This window comes from Squalius cephalus, assembly GCF_949319135.1.
Source record: "Squalius cephalus genome assembly, chromosome: 11".
Taxonomy (NCBI): Eukaryota; Metazoa; Chordata; class Actinopteri; order Cypriniformes; family Leuciscidae; genus Squalius; species Squalius cephalus.
Genome location: NC_137132.1, coordinates 11226627 through 11248264, shown reverse-complemented (window position 1 = coordinate 11248264; position 21638 = coordinate 11226627).

Here is a 21638-nt window from a genome sequence, read left to right as displayed (position 1 = left end):
TTGGTTAATATAATTAAAAAGCTAACAACAATCAGTGTAAATAAAATTTTATTCTGTGCATGAAAACACTTGAATTAGCCTAATTGAACACTGGGTGTGTTAACTTCAGAATTATATTTGTATACTGAGATGTAATTATTTATTTATTTTTTTGCAGTGGTGGCCACCTGTTCACAGGTTAACAAGATGCTAAGAGTGGTCCAGACCAACCTTCCGAACGTATGACTTACAGAAGGTATACTTAACTAAGAAAGTTTCGGGAAACACGTATTAACGATAAGGTACAGCTTAAGGTATAACTTAAGAACGACGTAGCGTTAAGAATGTTTCGGGAAACGCAGTCCACTTCATGTAAAAAAAAAATATAGTAAAATAATTGGGCACTTATCCAATTTAAGGCTGAGTATCTCTTGTACATTTGTAAAGTATGTACTGTAGTCCTACTGTTGGTCTTAGATGACGTTAAGGTGCAATTTGGATGTATCAGCTTGTAATTAAGCAGGAACTGAAACAGTTTATCCACACGACCAACCCCCTCATACTAACGCCACTTCTAAAAAATCCACAACCCGCCATTGTGTCAATATCATGCAAAGGTAGTTCTGCTGTGTGTGACAATGTGTACAGTAGCTGCCAGTAAGTCCTTGGATAAGACCCTGAGTCAAGTGAGCATGTTGGCACGATAAGAGGGCTCTTTCAAGCAGAAAATGTGTACAGATAATGGAAGAAAAGATATGCAGCTCGAAAGGAGATTGAAAACCCACTCAGTCCCATCCTCATGTAGAACATATGTTTTACGTACATAATGAAGACATTTCCAAGAACATTTGATGGTAGTTGCATAGAGAAAATTAACATTGACATGTAAAAAAGCGGGTGAATTCTGTGCAAATTAACAATTATCAGTGCAAGGTGCTGAAAAGCACTAGCTGAAAGACGACGGATTGAAACAGGTGTGGGTGATGGCAGAGTGAGTGCAGGTGATGAACAGGGGTGATGCTGGGAAATGTAGTTTTTCACTGGATGACTAATATAGAAGATGTGCAGATGGAGAGCGTACGTGACTAAATACTGTATATATGATGTAAGCAATTCTGAGTTCAGGTCTACCACCAGCATACACAACTTTTAATACACCAAGCAAAATTGCTCCCGCATATCAGTAGATGTGTATCAGTAACAGATATTGACTGAGTATACTTGCTAAATGAAGCTTTAACATGTGTAGGCTGGATTACCTGGACTGGAATATTGCCTACAGGAAATGGACTGGACTGACAAATAAGCAGCCATTTTATTTATTCCTTTTTAATAAAAAAATTGCAGGAATATTGTCTCAGGTCATTCTGCGCCAATGTCACCCTTACTGAACACTGAAAATATGCACCGCAACAAGGCTATGATTATGAGCAACAATGCTGTGCAACACTTAGATGGACAGTTTCATTGATTCTAATGGGTCACTTCATTTGCATATGTCCAGTATGCTAACGTGTTCAGACACCCATGGCCAAAATTATAATCCTTGAATGAGCCCTTCGTCTTTTTCCAGCCGGTAAGAAATTATTCTATCTAAAAAGTACACCTCTCACCTCATTTATTATGTGAGTAAATGTAGTTACGGTAATAACAGTTTCGGAGCCGGTAGTTTTTAACTGACAGCCACATAATTGAATACAGCTTGAAATGTGGTACTTCAAATGTAATTATGGAGCCGGTTTCTCTCTTTCTCTCTCACCATGACACTCTAAGCTATGACAGGAAACCCATTAATGGGTTGAAGGAATTGCAAACGATATTACTCCCTTTGCAGTGTTTTAAACCAGCTCGAAAGAAGCTGAATAGACAGTGTTTGTTCTTCTTTGATATACTGGAGCGTTCTGAAAGTTAGGGAGTTCTGCAAATGAGACCACGCTCCATTTTACTGTGACTGTGAATTAAGTCTTATCATAGTGAGATGGAGTGAATAAATGAATAGGAACTGAGAAAAAAAAGCGATCATTTCTAGTTTTGTTAACCGCTGGCTTATGTGGAGTTACATCAAAATGACATTAATGCAGCATATTGCTGTGAAACCACATGGCACGTGGCCTGGGAAAGAGAAGAAATTTTGGCAAAGGCGAAGCGGCACATGCTAAAACCATAAAACTCCTAGAATGGCAAAGGCTGATGGAGTGTGAAAATATATAATGCTTACTGAATGTTTAGAGGTTCTTCTCCTCAGGGAGAGCAATTAATAACAGCAGCCTGCTGCCTCACTGTTAATCCTGTCAGTTTGGCCCGAGAGGGGATGGAAAGATGCCCCTGAGATGAGAGATCTACGCTGGTTATGGTTGAACTAGTATGAGGGGAAGGATGGGCCAACACACACAACCACTAATTGCCCTGTTGCCCAATGTTATGTCTTATATGTCTATAAAGACATATTGCACTGAAACAGATTAAAGCAGATGCTATTTTAATGTTAAATTAGATAAATAATTTGTTAAAATTTATAAATTACAAAAGCATGTACACTCACCTAAAGGATTATTAGGAACACCTGTTCAATTTCTCATTAATGCAATTATCTAATCAACCAATCACATGGCAGTTGCTTCAATGCATTTAGGGATGTGGTCCTGGTCAAGACAATCTCCTGAACTCCAAACTGAATGTCAGAATGGGAAAGAAAGGTGATTTAAGCAATTTTGAGCGTGGCATGGTTGTTGGTGCCAGACGGGCCGGTCTGAGTATTTCACAATCTGCTCAGTTACTGGGATTTTCACGCACAACCATTTCTAGGGTTTACAAAGAATGGTGTGAAAAGGGAAAAACATCCAGTATGCGGCAGTCCTGTGGGCGAAAATGCCTTGTTGATGCTGGAGGTCAGAGGAGAATGGGCCGACTGATTCAAGCTGATAGAAGAGCAACTTTGACTGAAATAACCACTCGTTACAACCGAGGTATGCAGCAAAGCATTTGTGAAGCCACAACACGCACAACCTTGAGGCGGATGGGCTACAACAGCAGAAGACCCCACCGGGTACCACTCATCTCCACTACAAATAGGAAAAAGAGGCTACAATTTGCACGAGCTCACCAAAATTGGATAGTTGAAGACTGGAAAAATGTTGCCTGGTCTGATGAGTCTCGATTTCTGTTGAGACATTCAGATGGTAGAGTCAGAATTTGGCGTAAACAGAATGAGAACTTGGATCCATCATGCCTTGTTACCACTGCGCAGGCTGGTGGTGGTGGTGTAATGGTGTGGGGGATGTTTTCTTGGCACACTTTAGGCCCCTTAGTGCCAATTGGGCATCGTTTAAATGCCACGGCCTACCTGAGCATTGTTTCTGACCATGTCCATCCCTTTATGACCACCATGTACCCATCCTCTGATGGCTACTTCCAGCAGGATAATGCACCATGTCACAAAGCTCGAATCATTTCAAACTGGTTTCTTGAACATGACAATGAGTTCACTGTACTAAAATGGCCCGCACAGTCACCAGATCTCAACCCAATAGAGCATCTTTGGGATGTGGTGGAACGGGAGCTTCGTGCCCTGGATGTGCATCCCACAAATCTCCATCAACTGCAAGATGCTATCCTATCAATATGGGCCAACATTTCTAAAGAATGCTTTCAGCACCTTGTTGAATCAATGCCACGTAGAATTAAGGCAGTTCTGAAGGCGAAAGGGGGTCAAACACAGTATTAGTATGGTGTTCCTAATAATCCTTTAGGTGAGAGTATATATGGTTTGTGGTTAGTAAAGAATTTTATTTTTTTAAATAAATTAATATTATTTTTCAGCAAGCATCCATTAATTTGATTAAAAGTCACACTTTGTATTATAACTTTCACTTTGATATACAAAGATCTCTATTTTTTAAAATTAAACGTTGTTCTTTTGATCTTTCTGTCCTGAATAATTCAGCTTTGCCAGCACTATAATAAATTACATTTTATATTTAGAAAACTCTTCAGTTAAAATGCAATAATATTTTACAATATTTTGCAATTTTTTATCACATAAATGCAGCCTAATTTTGCAGCACTGCTACAATTTTAAATGTATTAAATGTAAAATTATTTTTATTTTTTATTTTTGTGGAAAGCAAAATCCACTTGGCTCAAAATAAGAGGTCTTTAAAAACATTAATGTGAAATTAATTATATAATTTCTTTGTATCTTTGTATGCTCCCGGTCACACTTATTAGCTGCTTGTATCTAGATCATTTGCATTTGGAGACAGCTCACATTCTTCACAACTCTTGTAGTGCATCTGCGGCAGAGAGAAACAAGCTCTATTCTTCTTGTTTTGGTGTTACATCCAAAGGGACAAATACTTCAATAACAGTGAAACAGGCATCTTCTCCTGAGAAATCACCTAGTTAGTGATAAACAGCTGCCGCTAGTAATCACACCGGTGGTATTCATGGACTGCGATTCAGACCCAAACATATAATGTGAAAAAATGTTTTAAACCAAGTGTCAAGGCAGTAATAATTACGCCAGTCAAATGGAAAACATGACAGTATGTTATTACAGCTTTATATTGAAAGTAAAAAACAACGCAAAGTATTTCAACACCCATCTGGCTCAGTTCTGCACCAAAGTCTTCGGTGAACATCCCGCTTATGGGAAGCTGAGGGAGGCTCTTATTTTAACAGTTTAACCTTTCCTCTTTGAGCGTTAATTAGTCTTAGGAGAACTCAACGTTTAATTATTTTTGCCAGATTGTTGGACAGGATTTGAGGAAACATGACAGAAACTATCACAAACACAGATAACACGTTGTCCAAGAATTAATGAAAGTGTCTTATTTAATTCACAAAACCTTTCAGGAAAAGATAATGACCTTTACAAATAATTGCACAGTCGCTCATTTTGAGGTCTGTGGACACAAAATAAGGAAATCCACAATCAGTTAGTCATTAAAAAGACTGGAAAGTGTTGTAACACATTTTGATGAAACTATTCCTTTTCAAATTTCCATTTTTTTTTTTTTTTTTTGCACTATGTAACCTTTATATAATATTTCCACAATTAAATGATATATAAAAAAAACATGGTTTAAAGAAGACCCACAAGTGTTGTACCACATTTTAAGTTTTTTTTTTTAAATTTTTTAAAAAAAAAAAAATAATTATTATTATTGTTATTATTATTATTATTATGTGTCTTAACCTTTATATAATATTATATAATTGAATGCAGTTCTATAATAATAATAAAAATAAAATAAAAAATTCTGAATGTATGGTTTTCGCTAAATGCATGTCTTTTTGCAAATTTTAATGAGTTGAGTTGATTTTTCAGATTATTACAGTAATAAAATGTAGTTATTTACTCTATAATTATTTACTTTTATTATTAGTATTTGTAGTAGTAGTAGTAGTAACTGAATTTGAAATGACAAACAAATATGAATCATTAAGATTTAGTATTATATTTACATTTTACTTTTACTCCATTATTTTATTATTATTAACATTTATAAAAAAAATTTGTTTTTTTTTTTGTTTTGTTTTTCTCTTTAGAACAGACCTGCAACCCATTTTTGGGTGATACCAATGAGCTGAGAATTACTGCTGTATTAGATGCCTGGTTGTAACAGTAATTTATCACCACATTCAGTATTTATTTGAAGCCATCATTTGTGAAATGAGAGGAGGTTTGTAATAGCAGATTTTAGTGAAATGAGTGTGTTTTAGCGCTGTCTCCATTCTGTGCTGTCACTGTGAGCTATGTCTGCCTCTTTCAGAGTGACCTTGCTGTAAAGCCAGACTATTTCTCAAAGTCTTGAGAGACTCTAGCAGTCTCTCATTTAGGGACGAGTGAAGTTCCCAATGTCAGAAAGGTTGTATTATTCACAGCTGAGACCTGGATGCATTGTATTGGTTCCAGTTCATCTACTATTACAGATTTACAGATCTTACACTCTGGAGCCCAATAGAAGAATGAAAGGGTAATTTAAAAACTTCTAAACCCAGCACACTTAATGGGCCAGACTTTGTAAATTCTTCACGCTGTGTTACTTTTAATGACCTGCAAGGTTAATCACTATCTTGTGTCAGGACACAACTCAGCCTGTTCTGGAGGAAAATAAATGCAAACTGTTTAGAAGTGAAAGCCAGGCAGGCAGATGAGGTGAGCGTCTCTTTAAGAGCGTGATTTATTGTTTGCTCATTTTGGACATGTGGCTACACCTTTGTGATGGTTAATTGAACTGAAATAGGTAATTGATGTTAGATTATATAGGACTCTTGCTCCAGGGAGCATTACTCTCGAACATCTCGCATGGTGAGTCATTAAAGTTGATTAGCGAGAGCTAATTATACATAAAAAACTTTTGTGGCTTGCGATATCTGCCTTCTAACATCTGTTAACTGTAGAATATAAAAAGATTTATAATAATTTATAACAGACTGTAAACCCGAATAAGTTGACAAAAAAAAAAATCTGTTACATCAAAACATGTAATTTAGTTCAAGTAAGCAGAACTGACACACTTTTTTTTTTTGCACTCATACATTTTATTTGCTCTTAATTTGAAATATTTGAGTAAGCTAATTCATAGATTTAACTTAAAATGATCATGCAATCTTAACTTAAATATTTTTAGTAGGGCTGTCAAACGATTAATCGCGATTAATCGCATCCAAAATAAAAGTTTGTGTTTACATAATATATGTGTGTGTATGGAGTATAATTATTTTCTATATATAAATACACACACATGCATATATATTTAAGAAAAATGTGTTATTTATATATAAAATATTTATATATAATATAAATTATATATAATATAAATATATATACACAGTATATACATGCACATATTTCTTAAATATATACATGCATGTGTGTGTATTTATATATAGAAAATAATTGTACACCGTACACACACATATATTATGTAAAAACAAACTTTTATTTTGGATGCGATTAATCACGATTAATCGTTTGACAGCCCTAATTTTTAGTAGTGGACACTAGTGATGGGTCGATCATGAACCATTTGTTCATTTTGAATAAATCTTTCATATGACTCAACAACGAGTTGTTTTAGAGAGTGTTCAATATCCTATAGATTCTGTACAGGAAACAGAAATTATTAATTCACCTCTTGAGTCATCAGGTCTGAGTCGTTCGTTCATCCCGTATAGGCCGTCGGTACCGGAAACAGAAATTATTAGTTCACCTCCCGAGGCTTCGGGTCTGGGTCGTTTGTTCTTTTATTACGTGACGTGACAGCCATATGTGATGGGACAAAACAAAAGATGTAGATGAATAAAAGTCCAACGTTTGGAAACAAGGAACCAACAACAAGACAGAACTGATGAAACAAGAACCAATGAGAAGATGACACATTCAAGAGTGCTGCATTCACGCCATTTCGTAATTACCGTAATTTCGAAATAACAACACCTGACATTCTAAACCACGTCCTCGGACTGGGAATTATGCATTTTAATGGCAACATTATCAATGCAAGATTGATATCAATTACAAAATCTGCAAGGAAGTACATTTTTTTTTTAAACATGGTAATTACGAAATTTGCGTGAATGCATCATAAAGGGACCAAATGACAAGATCACATGACAGGATTACAAGGCAAAAATAGGAAACATGACTATGACAATATTCTAATTAAAATACAAAATAAACATGGGCTAAGTACATTAAAGTGTGAACAGAGAACAAAAACCTACAATGACAGTTTAGTAATTAAGCACATTTCTCCAAAAATTCTCATTACCCTAATGAGTTTATTTTATAGTTGAGTTTTTTGTAATTCCTATAAATTCCCAGTAGTGATTGTCGTTTGATTCTCATTTATGAAATAACAATACCTTTTAACAAAATATAATGTTCATATTCTTTAGGCTGCATTTATTTATTGTTAAGAATTTTGTAATTACTTTAAAACATTTTTTTTTTTTTTTTTTTTTAGCAATGTCATTAATTTTATATACCATGTTACACACACACACACACACATTTATAACTAAAACAACTACTGGTAACAATTTACAATACGGTAGCACTAATATGCATTAATTCATGCCTAACTGATGCACAATTAAACTTGAGCTAAACTTTTCTTATTATAACTTTTGTTGTAGTAATTTAGTAATTAGTATCAATGTAATACTCTTTGATGTTCCAACATTATGGAAAAAAGAAAAAAAAATCTTTATATTTTTTACAGCAAGTTGTGATTACTGAAGTGCTTTATTCTCACCGTGCCTGGGTGAAACCGTAAATTGAGCTGGCTGTAGCTGTCGGACCAAAATGGGATTTGAAGTGATCGTCACGCCACAACTGTTGTGAGTGAGATAATAGGAAATGGATTTTTAGGGAGTGGCAATCTCTGGTGTTTCATGTCCATGTTGTCTTTGGGAATTATTAAACAATAGATGACCTCAACATGTTGAAAAGATCACACTGTTTTTTGTTCCATATACCATATACGTATAGTTTACACTAAAAGTGAAACATTTCAAGCTTGTTCCAAGCAGTTATAATTGAAACTAAATCTTTTAAACTTCTAAATAGGACCCAAAAGCACCAAAAACCTGCACAATATTCAAATTCCTATGAAGCCATTAGATAGTTTTGCGTGAGAAACAGACAAAATGAATATATTATATGAAATTATAACATTGAGCTGTCAATCCAGATCAGTTGAACTAGTAAAAGAAGCATTTTGAAGCAGTTTTCATCATGACAACTCTTGAAGTGAATTATTTAACCAGCATTTATTGGCATGGGGCATGAAATCTACATATGCTTGATTTTGGTAGACGACATCTGCTATGCTACTGCTGAGCAAGAATGTCTTTAGCATGGTTAAATAACATACATAAAGGACATGGTGCTGCAGGAATATATTAAACCCCGTGGCAGATCTCTACAGGTGGTGCTGGGGAGGAGGAGGGGTAAACAGAACTTTTCATAATCGCGCAATATTGCAGGCAAGGGAACAAACATGGTTACGTGGATTTGGAAGTGTCTGGTTGGCTAATGCCATAGTGTTAGATGAACCAATCAGAGCTATGTTAGAGTTTCATGACTGAACTATGTATTTTTTTCATCGCTAAATCTCCTATGAATTCACTGAATAATGACTTACATTGTGATATATTTCTCACCCACACCTATCATTTATTCTCAGACTTGAAATATAGTGCACAAGTCATAATGACCACTTTTATGAAACTTTATAGCATCTGTTTTGAAGCATGAAAACTTGGTGAACTATTCCTTTAAAAACATGTTCCAGGTCTAAAAAAGGAATGTGGAAACATGATATATTACTCTAATATAGTTCTGGAAAATTATAGAGTGGTGTGGGATCTGGTCTTTTGGAAATGCTGCTTTAATCATGTGGTTCTGTGAATTTCTCCATATACCATCTTCCATCAAAACCTTTTCCCCTTTTACACAGTAATTCACTGGAGATCTTATTTACTCAGCTTTATTTATGCCTCTTGCTAAGAAAAACACTTAGCCCATCCACAAGGAAACCTATATGTGTTAATACCCCCGCAGTTAGTTTAATACTTTTACATTATGACACATAAACTAGTCCAACTTCTCATACCAGCAACCTGTTCACTTCTCGCTACATGTTAAGCGATACGACTGTAAGTTCAGTGCGCGAACGGCCGCGATGAATGTGACAAACAGAGCTGAGATCTGCCCTGTGGTTCGTTTTAATGGGATTATGAGTGTGTCTCCGTCACCATAAACAATCTCTATCATCCAGAGCTGAACTGCAACACAAATCCTCTTATTCTACAAAGACTATTCCAGAGAACACAGTTCTGCTGATTTGTGTGATTAAGCTTCTCGTTTTAATCCCAGGGTACAAATGAGCCTCATGTGAGTACACATCACAATACAGTGAGTAAAAAATAGAAAACATGCATTTTGAATCATTTCTAAGGCATACAGATTCTCAAAAAAAAAAAAAACAGTATTGACTATATTATCAAAATAAGCTATAGAAAAGACGAGCAGCATTGCGTGCTCTGGTTTTTGGAAATGGATACATTCATTATGTAGATGATCATAATCACATTATGTTATATTTTCCATGACAATGTTTCACCAAACAAGTTGTGTGTATTGGGCTGTTTAGAATCAGTGATTAAATGAATAACTTCATGAATACGTTTTTTTGAATGGGTCAAATGATTAGCAAAACAGCCTAAATTGGTTCGTGATTTACTGTGAAATATAATGATTGATATTTATCTCTTAGACACATAAGGACTGAAGCAGTTTCAAAAATCCCTTGCGAAAAAGAGCCTACACATAGCATATTTTTATAAAGTGTACTTATTATGGAATTAAAATACTTTAAAAGACTGTTCTAAAGTACAAACTGAATGTAATGTTTTCAGATACTTAATTGCATGTTATTAGCAATTAAGCGAAAAATATATTTGTAACAAAGTTACTTGTGACGAAGATTTTAATATAAAAAAATAAAACAAATACAAAATGAAAGTATAAAGACAGCAACCCCTCACAGACGGCTGCTGTCACATCAAATAAAACATAAACATCAAATAAAATCCAGGCCTGGCCTCTCTCGATCTTCACTGTTGTCGCTCCTCCTTTTATGCTTCCGCTCCTCCGTGAGAGATACGAGGCCCTCAGCCTCGTCCTGCTCGCCACAATATTATAGTTGATATTACATGCTAGCTGAACATTAGAGTGTTTTTGACTCAATAAGTAGGGTTTAAGTATATCTTTACATGTAATTTCACACTTCTTTTGTGAAATATGGTTGAAGTGTACTGCCAAGCATTTATTGGCAAACTAAATACATAACTGCCCTTTCTATTTACACATTTGCAGTGATAAAGATTATAAAAATATACTTACAGCATGTAAAATTATAATCAAGCACTTCACTTTAGTACAGTAAGTCAACACAAAGATACAGTAAGTGTACTTCATTGCTCCGCCTCCAAAGCTCACCCTCCATTCCTAACCGCCCTGCTCCGACTCAGACTCAGAATCAAAGTGGAATCAAAGCAACCTCCATGTCTGTTTTCAGGCCTTCCCGCTTCTCTTCAGCGCTGGGAAGCTTTTCTAATAATAACACGGGTCCTAAAGCTCTTTCCTGATCATAATTTCCTGATGCTTATGAGCTTTTCTATTTTGTAATGTCTCTCAGCCATCTCTCTTTCTACAGTCTTTCTTTAAATCTCCCTCTTGCGCGTTCTCTCTCCTCCACCATCTCACGCCCCCTAATGCTTATTGGCTACATGTTTGAGGAGTCAAAATTCAGAAAAATTACAAAAGCAAATTAAAAGTGAAGTGTGTTCATTTTAGCGGCATCTAGTGGTGAGGCTGCGAACTGCAACCAACAGAAGTTACGGTGGCCGACAGGAAAATATGTCGTCATCTGAGACAGCAGAGAGTAGCCATTCAGCAACGAGGTTTCTTTACAAAGATGAATTAAGAAATTATGTTTGCTTAATTATTCCGTAAAACGATAGGTTATTGTGAATAATATTGTTACTTGTTCATCATTGTGTCAGTGTTTTATTCGCTGACTTTAGCTAGCTTCTTTGCACGAAGAACAACATAGTGATGAAAAGCGGTCTATGGAGCAGTTTGTCCATTTAGGGCCACTGTAGAAACATGGCTGCACAAAATGGCTATTTCGATGTACGATGCCCGCGGTGTACAGTATGTAGATATAAATGGCTCATTCTGAGGTAATAAAAACATAACGGTTCATTATGTAATGTCTTTATACACCACTGAAAACATAGTTATATGATATTGCATTTATGCCAACAGATCTTCCAAAATATTACACAATGCACCTTTAAAAGATCAATAACAAACTAAACTTTTTCCGGAAAAGCTATGCAAAATATCAAAAGTATTAGTATTTATTTGATGAACTTCCTTTATTTGTTGCATACAAAAAAAAAAAAAAAACACAAAAAAAAAACCCACATTGAAATCCATTAAAAACACAATCTCCAGATGTTATGCTATTGAAAACATTATAGGCCAGCATTTACACCCTGTTGGAGCAGGGGCATGAAATCCCTTGTGAATGTGTGATAAATAGCCTACCTGTGAGTTTCCAATCACAGTTCAGTGGTCCTGCGTAAGTACAGAATTCTGCTGAAGCCCCTAGTAATGCCAGACCTTCACTTACCGCAGTGCTTTACAGGGCTTGTAAACTTGTAGAAATCAAGTGCTCTAAAGAGCATCTGTTTTTAGGTTCTGTGCTGTAAGCTATAAATCACTGGCTGGGCTCAGTGATTACACTAGCTCATCATCACAGGACACTCCAGCAGCCCGTTGGGCATAGCAGAAATGGCGAAAGTATAAATAAACATTGCTGTGCTGTTAATGAAAGGAACATTCAGCTTGCGTAAACATCTCCTGGGCCACCTTTACCTGTGTGCTTTCCACCATAGTCATTTCACCAGTCGATACAGTCGTACAGCGTTCAAATCAAACGGTTTCCCCACGAGCTTCCAGATGATTTTAAATGCATCAGATCTGCCTTGCATCCTTGAATTGTCAGTAGACAGAGGCAAAAAGATGATCTGAAATCTATTAAATCCAAACTCGCAGTGCTTAAAGGAATAATGAAAATCCTGTCATCATGAACTCGTTGTTCCAAACCCGTATGATTTTGGGCAACGCAAGAGAAGTTTAGCTGTAGGGAAGGCAGGAGAATTTATTTTCCATTTTTAAAAAATGTAAAATTAAAAATACCAAATGTTCATTCCATTCCATTAACATTCTCACATTTGCATGCTTCCACCAATAAGCACTGACCTCCAAACTATAATACTCTAGAAGTGGTCCCTGAATTAAATTGCTGCAAAACACAGTCATTCCAGTAGGAATCTGTGCGATCAGGAGTTTCATGTGAGGGCCAAAATGTTCCGATGCAGACTGTGCTTGTGTTCAAGATGGTTCTGCGAAATCACCACATTTTCCAACAGAAAGCTACTCGGTGTGAAAGTGACTTCATGCATCGCCGCATTATTAGTGAATAGCGTATCTAGTGAATCACAATCAGAGCATTACATTTGAATTCCAAGCTGATGAATGAGCGTTTCCCAAAAGCCTTGTAAGTGCAAACAGATCGAAGAGACCATTGGTTCTAATGGTTTCAACAATCTACTTACAATATCTTTGGGAAATGCAGTCCAGTTCTTTTTAGCAAATCAAAAACAAATAGCACGTCCAGTGATGACTGCTAATGACTCTAATGAACCAGTTTGTTTTTAGTGAATCACAAATACTGTGTTATGTTGGACTTACAGCATTTGAAACCTAAATCTTTGTAGTTACTGACTACATTATGAGTTTTGTCAGAAGCATTTAAAAAAGGTAAAGGGTTGAATAAAATAAGCAATCACATTTTTTATTCTTTAATGTTTTACATTTATTATAGAAACAGTTCCTTTGACAAAATTACATTTGCCTTGTTATCCAAATATAATTAGGGAACTGGAATCTTAAGGAACCGAAATTCTTTCCCTAATGGAGTCTCCATTTACTTTAAATGTAAGGAGAAAAGCAGCATGGACATTCTGCTAAATACTGTATCTCCTTTTGTGGTCAACAGAACTTATATGAGTTTGAAACACCATGAGGGCGAGTCAATGATGACATATTTTTCATTTTTTTAGATGAGCTCCATATCTCTTAGTTTGTTAGTAACCAGATAGATTTTCTGACATGGTTGTGATATGGCTGGTCTTAGTGACAGTCTCCCTGGGGCTTCCGTTTTTTTTTTTTTTTTTTTTTTTTGCTCTCCGCTTGGTGGGCTTGCAGTAAATAGCTGAAGAGTTGATTTTTACACTTTATGAATAATATCTCCCACGTCTAGAAGATGAAAGCTGAAGTGTTAGCAAGCCTGCACCCAGGCTGAGGAACGTGGGTAGAGAAGGTGATATATTGTTTCATTAGATGCTTAGAAAATGCATGGCAGAATTTGCCGGAAAGGCAAGATACATGCAACTCATTCGAATGCATTATCTAACAATTTAGATAAGCCCCGACTCTGCACGTCTCTTTCGCCTTATTTTCACATTATATGTTTTTATCATTTGCATCTTCTCCTTCAACTACTCCAGGCGATACCTTAACTAGTTAGCTGGGAGTGCATTGGATTGGTTGACAACTGAGCTGTACTGAATTCATATTAAGCGCAAATGACAACGGATGTGTTGCGGGTTGCACTAGCTCTAGGCTACCAGGTGAAATTATTTACAGGACAGGGCAGCTACATTAATCATAGCATCATCTTGCAGGGAGAAAACATTTGTTATTCAGTGGCTTACTATACTGGAAAGCATCGTAACTGTACCTGCCAATGAAACGGCCGGTGTATTGCAAATTGATCGTTTGTTTTCCCGCATGAGGGAGTCACACAAACAGTGAGGGAGGCATCGGTCAAAGTCCGTGAGGGAGTCGGCGCTGTACATTGTGTTTCCTGATTTCTCTGCCAATGTCAAAGCAGTGCAGAGGCATAACAAGCCAAGCGGTTGGGAATAAACAAAGCCGAGTGGGCTGAGGGGAAACACTGGCCCACGATGCACTGCTGCTGCCAGTCTGTATTTATAGGCCTGCGCATCATCGGCTCCGCTGTTACACAACCGACTGTTCACACTAGATTGTTTTTTGTTTTTTTTTCATCTTCCTTTCCTTTGTCTTCTCAAGGACTCCAATTAAAGTCAAGAGAATGTACAGTATGTGCTGTATCAAATGCCTACATAATATTCAGACCCATAACCAAGTATCTTATTTTATAGAGTCGCACATCATACATTAAAGTTGTTCTAATCTCAAAACACTAAAAATGTTGTGCAACAGAAATAAAGGCTGAATGGGTGTTTTATTTATTTCCCCCTTTTGTTAAACATCATTCCTTAATCTATTTTTAATCTTCTTTTTTTTTTTTTCTTTGAAACAATTGTTTACTTTTATTCAGGAAGGACACATTCAATTGGTCAAAAGTGACTAATGAATTGTATCTTGTTGCAAAAAAAAAAAAAAAAAAAAAAAAAAATTTTTAAACGGTCTAATTCTGTAAAAAAAAGTATTACGGTTTCCAAAAATTATTAAACTATTTTCAACATTGATAATAATAATATGATAATCTCTATTATGTTTCTAGAGCAGCAAATAAACACATTAGAATGATTTCTGAAGGATCATGTGACACTGAAGACTGGAGTAATGATGCTGAATTTAAAATATGTTAAAATATAAACAGATATTTTAAATTATTTTAAATAATATTTCACATTATTACAGTTTTCATTGTATTTTTGTTCAATAAAATGATAAGCAAAGATACTTCTTTGAAAAACTCTGAATTGAACATTTCATTATATTCAATATAAAAATGCATACAATACTTTTATAAATAATTCTGAAAATAATAGTTTTACAACATTATTATAACCTAAGTCTGTAGATAATTTTAAAATGTAACAATTACTAATTTTATGATGGATTTTCATCTCTTAAAATTAAAAGTCTGTGTCTGAGACGTGGAAAAAAATCTAAATGTAAGACATTTAAAAAGTAGCACAATTTATATATAATGATTAAATGAATGAACAGTCCTCTGGAATGATTATTTTGAATGTCTTCTACATCATGTTCATTTATTCATGTGTGACTGTTGGCCGTGACGTGAGGTAACACAGTCGATGATTTTGCCTGCGGCTGCTTGAACCATGAGAGCTGAGATGAACGAGAGGTGGCCGTTAAACCCTACTGTCGTTCATTCAGCACCGCGGACAGCAACAGCAGGTGCTCTTCACTGGCTCTGCTCATCAATTCAGCATCTTCGACATCCGAATCTCCACTCCCATCACGCATCCGAGGACACCTGCATCTGTGAAACTCCAGAATCACTGATCCTGCTCTGATCCCAGAGTAACGCAACAACAGTTTAGCGTATCCCATGGTACCAAATCCAGTTTCGATAGCAATTTTTCTCTTAAGCTTTGGATGTTGTAGAGCCCTCAGGGTTCAGTTTTTGTTTCCATCCAAATAAGCAATAACCAGCCTTAGTCTCGGGTATTGTGGAACCTATAGCTGCTTTCCGACCTGATCCAGCCTCTGGCGATGCTATATCTTCATCCAAAAAGTCTGCAGCTTTGGGGTTTTTTTGTGTTTGTGAGCACCAAAAAATGCAATTACATTTATAGAATCACATTTTTGTGACCCTACTTTTCTGGAACAGTACATCATGATCATATGCAATGGTATTTAAATGCTGGTAGAAACGCAATGTTCTTCTACTTTTATGAAGTCACACATATAATACCACTCTGCTTCATCTCTGCTGAATGAAATCCAATACTGTTTCTAACTAATTTTGGGGTGCTGATTCCAAAACCATGTTTTCCATTTTTGCTTTTGACAGCCATTTGTAAGGAAAATGATTATGTGTTATCCCTTAATAACCAGAAAAACTGCCACAAAGACATATTTCTTATCTATATCTTCTTATCTCTGTCTTCTTATCTTTGTTCAATTCTCAGACGATTTTCACATATGACATTATTCTATGCTTAATCCTGTTTTCAACATTAGAATTATGGGACGTGACAGAGGAAAATGCAAATATTGGCAAAAACATGTAATATACTGTATGCAGAGAGTCAATATTTACAGTGTTGACCCTTCTTCTTTATAACCTCTGCAACTCTCTATGGAATGCTGGAAATCAGCTCCTGGGCTAAATCCCTACTGATGGCGATCCATTCTTGCCTTATTAGTCCTTGGAGTTGTTCTGTATAGGCTTTTGCTTGTCCACTTACCTTTTAATGATTGAACACAGGTTTTCAGGGATTAATGGATTGAGATATTAGGGAGTTGCCTGGCCACAGATTCAAAATGTCAATGTAAGGATGCACGAGTCACTTCCTTATCACCCTTTCCTTGTTACATGGTGCTCCATCATGCTGGATAATGAATGGATCATCAACAAATTTCTCCTGGGTAGTTTGGAGAAGTTTTGTCTCGAGTGTTTTTGGGCAGAATTGTGAGAGAGCCCAGTCTCTTGAATGAAAAGCAATCCCACATATGGATGGTCTCACTTTTGGCACGACACAGGACTCATGGTAGCGCTCACCTTTTCTTCTCCAGACAATTGATTCCCCAGATGTCCCAAACAGTCAGAAGATGGCTTCATCGGAGAAAATAACTTTGTACCTGTCCTCTGTTGTCCAATCCTTATACTTCTTGTAGAATCTGAGTCTGTCCTTGATGTTTTTCTTGGAGAGAACTGGCTTCTTTGCTGCCCTTCTTGACACCAGGCCGTTGTCCAAACGTCTTGGCTTCACTGTGTGTGCAGATGTACTCACACACACCTGGTGCCAATATTGAGCAAGATCTGCACTGGTGGAGAACCAATTCTGTAGCTGACTCCTCAGGAGGAGGTGGTCCTGGCACTTGCTGGACACTCTGGGACGTCTTGAAGCTTTCTTCCCTGCTGTTGAACCTTTCTCCTTGAACTTCTTGGTGAGCCAATACATTTTTCTTTCAGGTGCAATATTCTTTGCAGCAATTTCCTTGCATGTGAGGCCATTTTGATGCAAAGTGATGATGGCTGCATGTCTTTCTTTGGAGGTAACCATTGATAACACACGAACACGAAGATGAAAGCACTTCTTTCCTCCTTTTATAGCAATCAGTCTGCTCTTATAATCCAATCAGAATGATACAGTGATTTTACCTCACTAATATTTGTTCACACTTTTTCATGTGCTGATGATATGATTAGTGAAATTATGTCAGCTGGTCATTTTGGAGAAGGGTCTGTCTGCATCCAGAGTTGTCCATTGTTTTTCCATTGTCTTATTGATATGTAAAACTACAGTCTCTGCATGCCTTATCCCTAGTTGGCGATAGTAAAGCTTAAAAAAAACAAGGAAATTGAAGTAGAAGTGTTATGACGTCATCAACTAGGGAGGTGCTGATTAGTTATGTAACTCGAAGCGGCTTATTTTTGGCCAATAACGCTTTTTGCAATTATTTAAAATGCTTCTGATCACTATGCATGAAAATCTATAAACAGAAAGCTGTGATAAGCATAATTTGACAATACTTTGACATTTTGTTCTACAATGTAAACTGCACACTCTCACACCCCAAACTGTCTTATCTAGTTACTTGTTAGAAAAATATGTTCTCAAAAATAAATATTACTGTTTCAAAAGTTGCATTGTTATGTTCCCCACAGGCTTTATTTTACTCATAAATAAATCAAAATAAAAAAATATATTGAAATTAGTCTTCCGGGTTTTGACGTCATCCCTGCACCACTCTATACTTTTGGCCATGGCTGCACATCTGTGGGTGTTTTCCTACATCCAAACAGCAACAGAAAATTAAAATAATAATAATAACCTTGTGTTTATGTAAATTTCGAAGGTTCCAAAATGCTGTTTTTGCAGCGATGCCATGGAAGAACCATTTTGGGATCCCCAAAGAACCTTTCAGTACACAATTCTTAAAAGAACCATTATTTTTCTTAGTGTGAATATATATATATATATATATATATATATATATATATATATATATATATATATATATATATATATATATATATATATATATATATATATCATTAATCTAAAGTTTCCAAAGTTTCCATGTGTTAAAGGTTCTTCCTGGAACCACCTATGCCAATAAAGAACCTTTATTTTTGAGAGTGAAAATATGAACAATATGTCAACAAAGCTTTTGACTTATGCCTGCTTTTGTAATTTTGATAATTGCATTATTTGACAAATCTTCATTCTTATTTAGTGAAAAAAACGGTATATGATGGAAAGTTTTGTTAAAATTTTTTAACCCAGCATTAGCTAATACAATGCCTTTTTTTGCAAATTCAGCAGACTTTTTTCAAACTGCGGGGCTATGTAATAGACCTTGTTGAACTGAAGCGGTGGTTATACTTCAATGGGATATATTTCAGTGCATTATTAATTCAGGCTTTGGACCCTGTTAACCAAGTGATCGTTTTTGCTGGTGCAAGTGCAGTGCAAAGAAGAAAAGAAGAAAAAACAAAGTCTCTTGTCCGCCTGTGAAGGCTCTTGATATTTTATCCAGATTCTTTCAGCACACAACCTCTCACCTCGCTCGATCACTCAAACTCTTAGTGCTCTTTTGTGCTTTGCTCCCTGTGACATAAGGACAGGATAGCCTCAAACTCCTATTCAGTTTGGCTAGTGGGTGGCTGTGTTGGTGGAAATAGCAGAGAGGTGGTTTAACCTTCGCCCAAGATGTTCCATAACAGAGAAAACACTAGATGTGTTGACTCAACTCATCTTTACACTTATTCAGTGACCTGAGCATTGTGACTTAAAGCTCTAGAGCTGTATCAGCACTACATATAAGGGGTTTATGTAGGTGTTTATTTTGCTGACTGTCCATTATCCTGTATATTACATGGCTGCTTACCAAATAAGATAGTAAATGGGCATGAAATATTGATTTGAGCTGAAGTCATTTTACTATGTGAGAAGAAAGATATTTTATCCTATTTTAACCTCCGTTTTATCCTTAATCATGGTAAGACAAAATTATTGATTTTTCAACACCAACAGTTCATCAAAAGACCAGACCTCACTTGCAATGATTTCCCAGGGATGACAAAACAAAGAAAAATATTTTATGCTATGCAAAATAGAAACAAGATAAACAAAATGAGAACAAGTCATGGGCATACAGCACAAAAAAAATACTGCTGTTCAGAAGTTTAGGGTCAGTATGATTTGTTTTTTAGAATGAATGTAATACTTATCGCAAAGATGTATTAAAGTGATTTAAAAGTGACAAATACATTTATAATGTTACAAAAGATTTATATTTCAAATAAATGCTATTCTTTTGCACTTTCTATTCTTCAAAGCATCCAAAAAAAAAAAAAAAAGATAATGGTTTCCACAGAAATATTAAGCAGCACGACACAGTTTACAACACAGTTATACAAGAAATATTTATTGAGCAGCAAATATTAGAATGATTTCTGAAGGATCATGTGACACTGAAGACTGGAGTAATGATGCTGAAAATCTTTGATCATAGGAATAAATTATAATTTTGAAAATATTAAAATGTAACACAGGTTTTTGAAATCGCGATAATATTTCACAATTTTGTTACTGTATTTTTTAAATCAAAATAAACACCCTGGTTAGCATGAGACACTTATTTAAAGGTTACTGACCCCAAACTTTTGAATGGTAGTGTATTTCTAAAGAAAATTGTACTGAGTAAACTATGGTAATATTTGCATGTTTGTACTACTGTATATGATTTTCACTACTGGTTTAAAAGGCAAAGCGATTTGTTGGAGTTCAATGTTCACCAAATGTATACAACAAGATCAGATGCAGAAGTGTGTTTGGATTTAGAGGTCTTCATCTGATTTGAATACAATGTCAATGAATAAATATGTCAAACAAAATGAGTACGGATAGAAATGTCACTGCGTCTGAAGTTGCATTAGGCTTGAAATACAATCGGGAGATTAACATTCTGCAGATGCATTAACAATAAAAATACAATTTAAATTAGCTTTTAAAAGTCTTCACATTCACTACTGAACAGTGTGCAACTCCTCATTGTTCCTTGTGAGACATCTCAGATAATGTTGTACATTAAAATGAAAGATGACACACCGTAAAGTGCCATGTAAAGTTAAATAAACAGTTGTATCATGACAACTCTCTGAAGAGTTTAGCATAGTAATGGAAATGACAATGTTAATCTATTTGGTCTTGGTGAAACAGATCTGCTACTTTGCTGTTTTTGCTGCTGCTCTAGAGCAAGAACAAAGACTTGCTACTTCCAATACATACATGACAAGCAGCAAACAGCAAATATGAATTTACCCACAGCAGATCTATACAGGTGGAGCTGGGGATGGTGATGGTTTCAGAGGATTTTTCAAAGCATGTAGCAAACTGCTACAGCAACCACTGAGCAACTATTTAAATGTTGAGCAGCAAGCTCATTGGCTGCAGATGCAACGGGAACCAATCAGCTTGTAGAGTGCCATGTAGAGTTTCATGACAGAACTATTCATTGACAATAATGTGGGCGGAACTTCATTTATACATTCTTCAAATGTCAGATACATAGATTACGGAAAAGGTATGTTATACTGTACATATGTATCTGACCACAAAATGTGATGATGAACAAGATGTGACTGACCAATCAGAATCGGGTATTCCATATACGTCTCTATAGTGTAATTTGCAATGTAAGTGTTAGTGGTTATATGAAATGGCAGTGAAATTGTGCTGCTTAGACACGCATGAGGAATTTAAGGCAATCGAGACTGTTCTCATAAGAGCAGAAATCTTTAAATTTATACAATCTTGTCATGGTGAAACGTCTCATCTATTTTTGAGAGTTTATCCATTTTAATGAATTCATTCCAGACCGCTTCAGGTGTCTAAAACATTTAAAAGCGATAACAAAGGCTTGACCCTCATTTATAGTTTTATTTTATAGACAGACTGAGAAATGCACCTGCCAATGGTAATGCATTTTTCATGAAAGCTTTTCTATAATTTCTCTTCCATGTTGTCTGATGAAA